Raw genomic sequence first — 8,195 nt, forward strand, 5'->3', positions numbered from 1 at the left:
GTGGTGTGAGCATACAGGAGGAGACACTGATAAATCTAGCTATGTGAGTCCTCAGGTCTTATGGTATAATGTCTAATAAACACTGGAGAGTTGACCGAAGAGCTGTGTGCTCAGGCACACAGGTTCTAATCCTCACTAACTGGATAACTGTGGGCAATTCTCTAAGTTTCTCAGAGCCTCAGTTCTTCCATCTGTAAAAGCCAGACAATAATATAGACCTGAGAGTTATTTTATGCTTAAATGAAATGACAGAAGTACATGCACTGATGAATGCTGATTTCCTCTGCCCTCCTCTGTTTAACCAGAAAATAGGTTTCTGGGCATAAAACAATCAGGGCATTTTCTCTTCATTTCCCTTTCAATCTTTAGCCTTGAATTTTACAAAGAGATGTGGTGATAGAATTTCAGAGTTGAAAGGAATCTTAGAGAAAAATAACAATGCATTGCAGCAGAAGAGCCTTAAAGATTCACTAGACCAGCTCTTTCACACTTTAGGCCCTAAGGTAATGCAGCTTCCCCCAGCACAGGCAAGATAATACCAGGATCAGAAGATGGAATGGGGAGGGGTGGGTCATGGGTCTCAATTCAGGTCCTCAGTTCTAGTTCAGAGGCTGCAGAATTTCAGGTCTTTCCTAGCTCTAAAGTGAAAGGCAAAGATGCATCTCAGCAGTGGTGCCTGCTTTGTGCTACATGACACAAAGCTATGTAACCTCTCTGAGTCTCAGTTGCCTCAAAAGTACACAGGATGACTATAAGGATTGAATGATATGATGCTGCTAAACCACTTAGTACAAGCCATATGCTGCTGCTGCTAAGTCATTTCAGTCGTCTCCTACTCTGTGCGACCCCATAGATGGCAGCCCACCAGGCTACCCTGTCCCTGGGATTCTCCAGGCAAGAACACTGGAGTGGGTTGCCACTTCCTTCTCCAATGCATGAAAGTGAAAAGAGAAAGTGAAGTCGCTCAGTCGTATCCGACCCTCATGGGGATCACTAAAAACAGATCACTGAATGATTTAATCAAAAATCAGTAAATTTTGATTTTCACAACTGAACAAATTAATAAATTAAAAGAACTTATGGCAGAAGAAAGAATTAATGTATAGTAAATACCTCTCATGAATGAGGTGCTGAGCATAATATCTCACCTCAGGAACCTTCCAGACGCTAAGACTCCACACTGCCACAGCTGCTAGAGCTAGTCAGAACATGGTCAGACCAGAAGGAGGTCCCCTAACAACCTTGCCAATGTAAGCCATGAATGCTCACTTTCAATAGAAACAGAGGAAATGAGTAGCTAACCTGATTTAATCCCCCCAAATACCAGATACTAAATGTTCTGTAACCTTCCTGTTCTTTGGGGTTTCTATTTCTCCCACAGAACAATTTCCAAAATGGGTAGAGAGCACAGTAGGTGGCTCTCTTTAATATTTCACAGGCAAGGCAATAGTGACTCACCAGATCCTACATCTGTGTCACCAGCAAAAGCCTGACAAAGTTGAGCAACAAATGAAACTGTGTGTATGTCAGAGATAACCTTTAGCTTTTTCTTCTGCTTCTTCCTCTGATTTTCTCCAGCTCCTTTCTGCTTTTCTAACCATGCCAGGTAAGATGACGCTGACCGCCTACCTTTTGGCAAAAGCAAACATATGCCTCCAGATGCCAAAAGCAAGAAGCACAGTGTTTCTCCCGTAAATGTATTTGCCAGCCGGTCCGCTTGCTGTAAAGCAAAGAAACCTGAAGGCCTGTGGGGGTCTCAACAGATAAATGGCCCCACTGTCTGGGCCAGAAACAGATCTGTTCATTTTCCTACATAAGCCTGCAGCCATCAGTTTCCACCAGGAAGACTGAAACCCCAGACCAGTTATCAGCATCACCGGCCGGCAGTGGTCTTTCCTATAAATGCTGCCTCTGCACACTGTTCACTATATCCCACCCTTTCCATCCTTGGAATTGGACAAAAGAAGAGAAAAAGGCAGTGGTCACTCATGGCATTTGTTCCTCAATCTTCTTAAGACCCTGAGTGTTAGCACGAGGATGGCAGAAAGAAGAAACCACCCAGAACAGGAAGAAAGCCGTGACATAACTCTGCGCTTTATATCTTCATGGTACTCTTCTGCCTAGGAACTGAAGGTGTACTACATCAAACACATGTGAACAGACAGGCTGCCCTAGAGATTCATCACTCTGAAACTTCTTCTCCTGACAGCTGCCCCACCAACCTCTACAGAGCATAGTTCTCTCAGAAAAGAACTGTCCTCTGCAGGACAAAATGGATACCCTGAAATCACCAAATAAGTAAGGTCACCCTAACAACTGAAGTAAATGGCTAATGATGTCATTGGAGAGATGACAGGAAGTGACGGGAAAGGCCTTCCACTAGAAGTCAAAAGATGTGAACTGTATTTCTAAGGCTGAAATTTACTAACCACCTGACCCTTGACAACTTCTCCTTTCTCTGACTCTCATTCAATTTTCTTCTCAATAAACTGAGATCAGCTAAGAAGAGATATCATTTAATGAGCACCTACTCTCTACACTCATTTTACATTATTTGACTTAATTTACTCTTTATATGAATCCTTGGGGTAAGCATTTTTTCCACTTGAAACAGTGAGATGAATTGCTTAGTATTACCCAGCTACATATGAATTAGAGACCGAATTTGAATTTGATTGGAAAACCGGCCTTTTTCATACTTTATCATATCATCATATTATCCTTCCACTATTACTACACCCATTATGTCCTTCTCTCAAGGCTATTGTAAGTAGCAATGAAGATAATACATATGGAATGCACTAGAAATTGTAAAGGCATATATAGATATGAAACACACAGTCTAGATAAGGAGAAAAGGTATTACTGAATAACCTTTCTTTGAAATACCAGAACTAAAAGGAGTCAGCTTTCAATCTCCCATCCCCTTGTTCTGACCTTATTTTGAACATTTTCCTTTTCCCTACAAGTCCCCGGTCTCTCAGGCACGCGTTCAGATGTATCCTGGCCAGCTCATCACAATGCATACACACGGAACAGGCTGACAGAAGCAAGCATTCCCATCCTCTGCAAATTCCTGGTGTGGGAGCTACCTAAGGGGTACCACCAAACTCTGTCCTTTCCTCCAGGTGTATCACACCCCCAACCTGCATACTTTAGTACTACAGCCATATGCAATGGACCGTGAAGCAGGCAGCCAACTAAATACTGGATGCTCAGTTCAGGGACTTATAGCACAGCCAGGAGATAATAGTATATAACTGTATGAAGTCAATCAGAATAAAATCAACCATTCCAGAAGGGGGTATATAAGGGACACTACTTCATTTTAAAACACCAATAATGCCAATAATAAAGGATAACTAGAGAGGGTGGGCATATGTGGATGTTTGTGTTTACATTAGATGTTTGTGTCCAGAGGAACTGAATTTAGGAGCACCACTGTATAATCCAAAAGAAATGCATGTAAATCTTCTTGTTTTCCTATACTAGCTGAAAAGTATAGTCTGACCTGAGACCGCAGGAATAAAAGGCTTAGAATAGTCTGCAACATAGATGAAACTTGTAACTTCTCCTCTTGTCTTTCTACCTCTCATCAAATTCAAGACCCTCTTTGCCAATAAAGGCAGCCTCAGATCAAAGTTTCACAGAACTGAGGTTTGACCTAAAAACTAGCAGGGAATCAGCATCACTGAGAAACATTTTCTATTCCAAGTCAAGCATCTACGATCAAAGTCACATGTAGAGGGCATTCAGAAAACACTATAAAAGAGCTGTTCAAACTCCAAGGAAGGAAACACCACAACATCCAGATTAAAAAAAAAAAAAAAAAAAAGTCACTCTGTCTGAAAAATCAGCTCTAAAAAACCCACTGTCTCCAAGGTTAACATGTAACAATATTTACAATCGCTGCCATCAATGTCAAATTGACCGGGTGCCAAGTCAGGCACTGTGATAACCATGCTGTCTGAATTACCCCGTTTCATCCTCCCAAGTGACCTAAGGACTCTTTGTGACCACTAAAATCTCCATTTTATGGCTGGACCAAAAACACAGGCACACACAAAACAAAAACAAAACTGAGTATCAGAAAGACTGGATAACTTGCCCAAGTTCACACAGTTAAAACGTGGCAGAGCTGGAGATAAAGCCAGGTAAATACTCCTTCTCAGCTGGTAGCTAACCTGAGATCCCTGGAGCAGAGCAGTGTTTCAGGATTTCACAACGAGGGGGTGGAGGCAAGACAGGCTGGGGACTGACTCTTAAAGGAAACGCAGAAGTTTGCTTTTATGTTTGTGATTTTTCTGTGCAACTCAGCTGCCTCCCTCCTGCCCAGGACTTAGCAGTGAGAGTGGCTATGGTTCTGTGCGGTCAGCTAATCCTATATGAGAAGCATCGTATTTCCCACAGTACCACTGGCCCCGCTTCCCCTGTGGCTGAAGAGAGCAGGGTACCAAACGGGGTGACTGGTGCTGGGATGTCCCTCACCTCTCCACTGACCCCACCAGGAGTCTGACAGACCCCCCCTCGGCGGGGCATGTTTCTGAGAAAACAGGTCGGGAAAGAGGGAGAGAAGCTGCAAGCAGCCTTTACCCAGGCTGTCACACGTCCAAGCTGGAAGAGACGTGATACCCAGTGGCAACGCTGGGATACACTGCCCCCATCTATCCTCATGGTTCACAGCAGCACTCCGGAGAAATCAAGGCGGGGGTATACCAGGGTAGATCCCTCAGAGCTGGGAGAAGGGTGCAGCGACGCGCAGCTCTCCCGTAACTGCGTTACTTAAATGTTTACAAAGCAAGGATGGGACTCGGGACAGTAGGTTCGAGTCCTGACCACAGCACTAACTAGCTGTGCGACCTCTCCCAGCCGCTGCCGCGCTCTATGCCTCAGTTTGCCCTTTTGGAAAACAGGATTGAAGGAGAAGATCTGTCAGAATCCGTCTACCCTGAGATTCGGTAGGTCGGTGATCCCACAAGCCCTCCTCACCGCACCAGACTCACCTTTCTTGGGAGGAAGAGCGGACGTGGTGAAGGCGGCGGGAATGAGTGCAGGATCGCCCAGCACCGAATCTTTCGATGCGCTTGGCCAAAGCCCAGCCCCGGGGACCCCGATCCGGCCAGTCTTCCCGCAATGAGCCTCTTACTTTCCGCCGCACTTTCTTTTTTCCCCCTTTGGGGCTCCTCCCCTGCCGCTGCGCGATTGGCCGCCGCCGCGCGGCTCCGGCTCCACCCGCCGCCTCGGCTCGCGAGCCACCCGCGCTCTGGGCTTCCAAGAGCTGAGGCCGCGGGGCGGCACCGAGGGCAGCCCCGCCCGCGGCGAGGAGGAGCGGCGCCGGGCCCGCGGCCCGCCAACCCGAGGCTGCGCTAGGCCCTTCGGCGCCCCGCCACCTCCTTGGGCAGACTGGAGCGCGCAGAGGAGAGCGTGGGTCCCGCAGCTTGGCACGACGCCAGGCGCTTCGGGTAGATGTGTTTCTGCTCCACACAGAGACGTACACTTGGGCTCATTGCAAGGTTCTGGTCTCATGGTCGAGAACGCTGTCACACTGCCTCTCCCCGGCTCTGTGTATTTAACTCTCTGCTGCACCAAAGCCATGAATCTGTGCAGAATTTGCGCCCCCATCGTGTGCCAAACCCAGAGCGCTACAGGAAAAAACATACTCGACCTTGGTGGTCCGGAGCCCCAGCTCCGCTGCAAGTAACAGTCCTGGGAACAAACTATTGCTCATGACAGCAAAATGTAATCTGTATTTTCCACTGGCGTGTACTGGTGTGCCTAGCAAGTTGCCTGGCGCAAAGTTGGCACTCAGTACATGCATAGTGAATTAGTGAATGAATTAATCGATATAGAACCAAGTGATCTCAAAAGAATCACTCGTTTTCATTCACTCCCTTTTCTCCAGATTTCTGAAAGAGCCCTCAGCCAACCTCTCCCACTCTAGTGGTAGTCTATGTAGTCATCCGGAGCTTTACAATGACTGTCGACTTCTTTGTTCAAGAACCTTCTGTTGTTCCCTATTGCTAGTCCATCACCATTCCTTCCTGGCTGGCAAGGCCCTTCAACACCTTTCCTAATATCTGAGACTCCCAACAAAAGCCAAGTTGACCTGTCTCTTCACACATGCTTTACTGTACCACATTTATGACTTACCTTCTGTTCTTAGGACTTCCCTGGAGGCTCAGACGGTAAAGCATCTGCCTACAATCCGGGAGACCCAGGTTCAGTCCCTGGGTCAGGAAGATCTTCTGGAGAAGGAAATGGCAACCCACTCCAGTATTCTCACCTGGAAAATCCCATGGATGGAGGAGCCTGGTAGGCTATAGTCCATGGGGTCGCAGAGTCAGACACAACTGAGTGACTTCACTTTCACTTTCTTTCTGTTCTTAGAGTTACCTAATTGAATCTTGTTTATTTATTTATCCATGAAATTGAGATCCAAAGAAAGAAATTAAAGAAAAGGAGAAAAAAGACGTGAAGGAAAAAGATCCTCATGAATTAGTAAGTGGAACTAGGAGGTGCCAGTCTCTAGGTACCAGCTGGAGATGAACAGCAATGCAAAACTCAGACACTGCTGCCTCAAATGGTTGAACTTCCTAAGGTAAAATAACAATATTACTAAAGCTGTAGTCATGTTCATGTTGTTTCACTTATTTCTATAGTTTATGGAAATCAATCCTGAGAAAGCATTTGTCTCTGGATACCTGGCACACAGTACCTGTTCACAACATTGTACCAAAACGGAAACAACCTAAAATTTTAAAAGTTTATTTTATGAAGTAGAAGCAAAACTGGTCTTTGATTTATTATTCACTCGTGAAATATATTTCAGGACATTGAATATTTTTTTCTTATATAATACACTCATTGAACACTTTTATAATATATGCTTACAATGTAGCAGGCACTTGGTATATATCAGTTAATTTAATTTCACAATCATCTAAGTGACTGTTATTATCTCCAATATGAAAACTTGACGGAGAAGTCATATCTTGCCCAAGGCCACAAGCCTACAAGATAAGACTGCAAAATGAAAACTGAAGCAGTCTTCTTGCTCTTAACCACCTCACTAGATAGTCTTATGTGCTTTCGAGAAGTCCGGACTCTGCCAGGCACATGTTGGTGATTCAGAATTTAACCAGATATACTCTAGGACTTTGAGGAGATATTCCTAGTTTGATGAGGATGATATCATATAGACAAGTCATCACAATGTTAATATTGTAATTTTAAGGCAAACAAGTGACTGAGAATGAAAATGGTTAAATAACCAGTGCTGTATACTCACACAATAAACTATTTGCTGTCATAATTAACGGATCATGAAACTATATCTACAAAGGAAAAGACATAATTAAAAAGGTTGTGTAAAAGGTATGAAAACACAGACAGTGATTGAAAGGACTGTGGAAAATGTTCATGTGTCAGAATTATGGAAGTATTTTTCTTTTTTAATTTGCTTAATGGCAAAATATTACTGTACAATTAGAAAATGTTTGAAAACCTCACATACAAGGCCTTCAGTGAACAACTGTGGATGAATGAATGAGTGCAAACTCAGTGATGTCAGTGCCTAACAGTGTTGGGTGCGTTAGAAATGCTCAGCAAAATATTTTGAAATTGACTGACTATTGGAAAAGCATCATTACTTGCTTCTTCCCTCTGCTGCTAGCCTCTACTTCTTTTTTCAAGTTATTTTAAATTATTTTGCAAATAGTTGTAAAGGGGCCTCAGAATTTGCTTTTCTCTTGAACCCAGTACAATCTGACTTTGTCCCTAACGCTTCATAGGCAATGTATCTAATGACTTTCACTTTACCAACTTCAACGGTCAATTCATGGCCTTCTTACTTTAACTGTTTAGAAACATCAGATACAGTTGTTTCTCCTTCAAACTCTTTTTTACTTGACTCCTTGTTTTCCATCCAGTCTTTGGCATGCGTACAGTCCCTCCCTAGAACATCTCATCTCAGGCATTTATGTGATAAAATCTTTCACATTTGAATACACCATAGGAATCACAGACTCTGTTTCCCCTGTTGCCTCCTTCTTATCTCTTCTTAGATGTGTCATACCCATTTGAAACTTCACGTGTTCAAAACAAGCTCTTTATGTATGCCTCCTCCTCCAGTTTTTCTAGGATTGTAAGAAAAGTGAAAAAATTGAAAGCATTAGTTTTTCAGTTGTGTCCAACTG

At 44.0% G+C, this 8,195-nt stretch overlaps 1 protein-coding gene across 2 annotated transcripts in view; it reads right to left on the reverse strand.

Moving 5' to 3' along the window:
* The window catches only part of IL1RAP (interleukin 1 receptor accessory protein), a 154,007-nt gene extending 148,795 nt beyond the window's left edge, over window positions 1-5,212 (reverse strand). Inside the window, exon 1 of one of the 2 annotated variants that reach the window (XM_005675119.3) lies at window positions 5,004-5,212. The gene's annotated coding sequence lies outside the window, so the exon portion shown is untranslated. The remainder of the gene's footprint in view (window positions 1-5,003) is intronic. The other variant, XM_005675120.3, reaches the window with a different exon arrangement.

The sequence above is a fragment of the Capra hircus genome, chromosome 1, assembly GCF_001704415.2.
Source record: "Capra hircus breed San Clemente chromosome 1, ASM170441v1, whole genome shotgun sequence".
In the NCBI taxonomy this organism is placed as follows: domain Eukaryota; kingdom Metazoa; phylum Chordata; class Mammalia; order Artiodactyla; family Bovidae; genus Capra; species Capra hircus.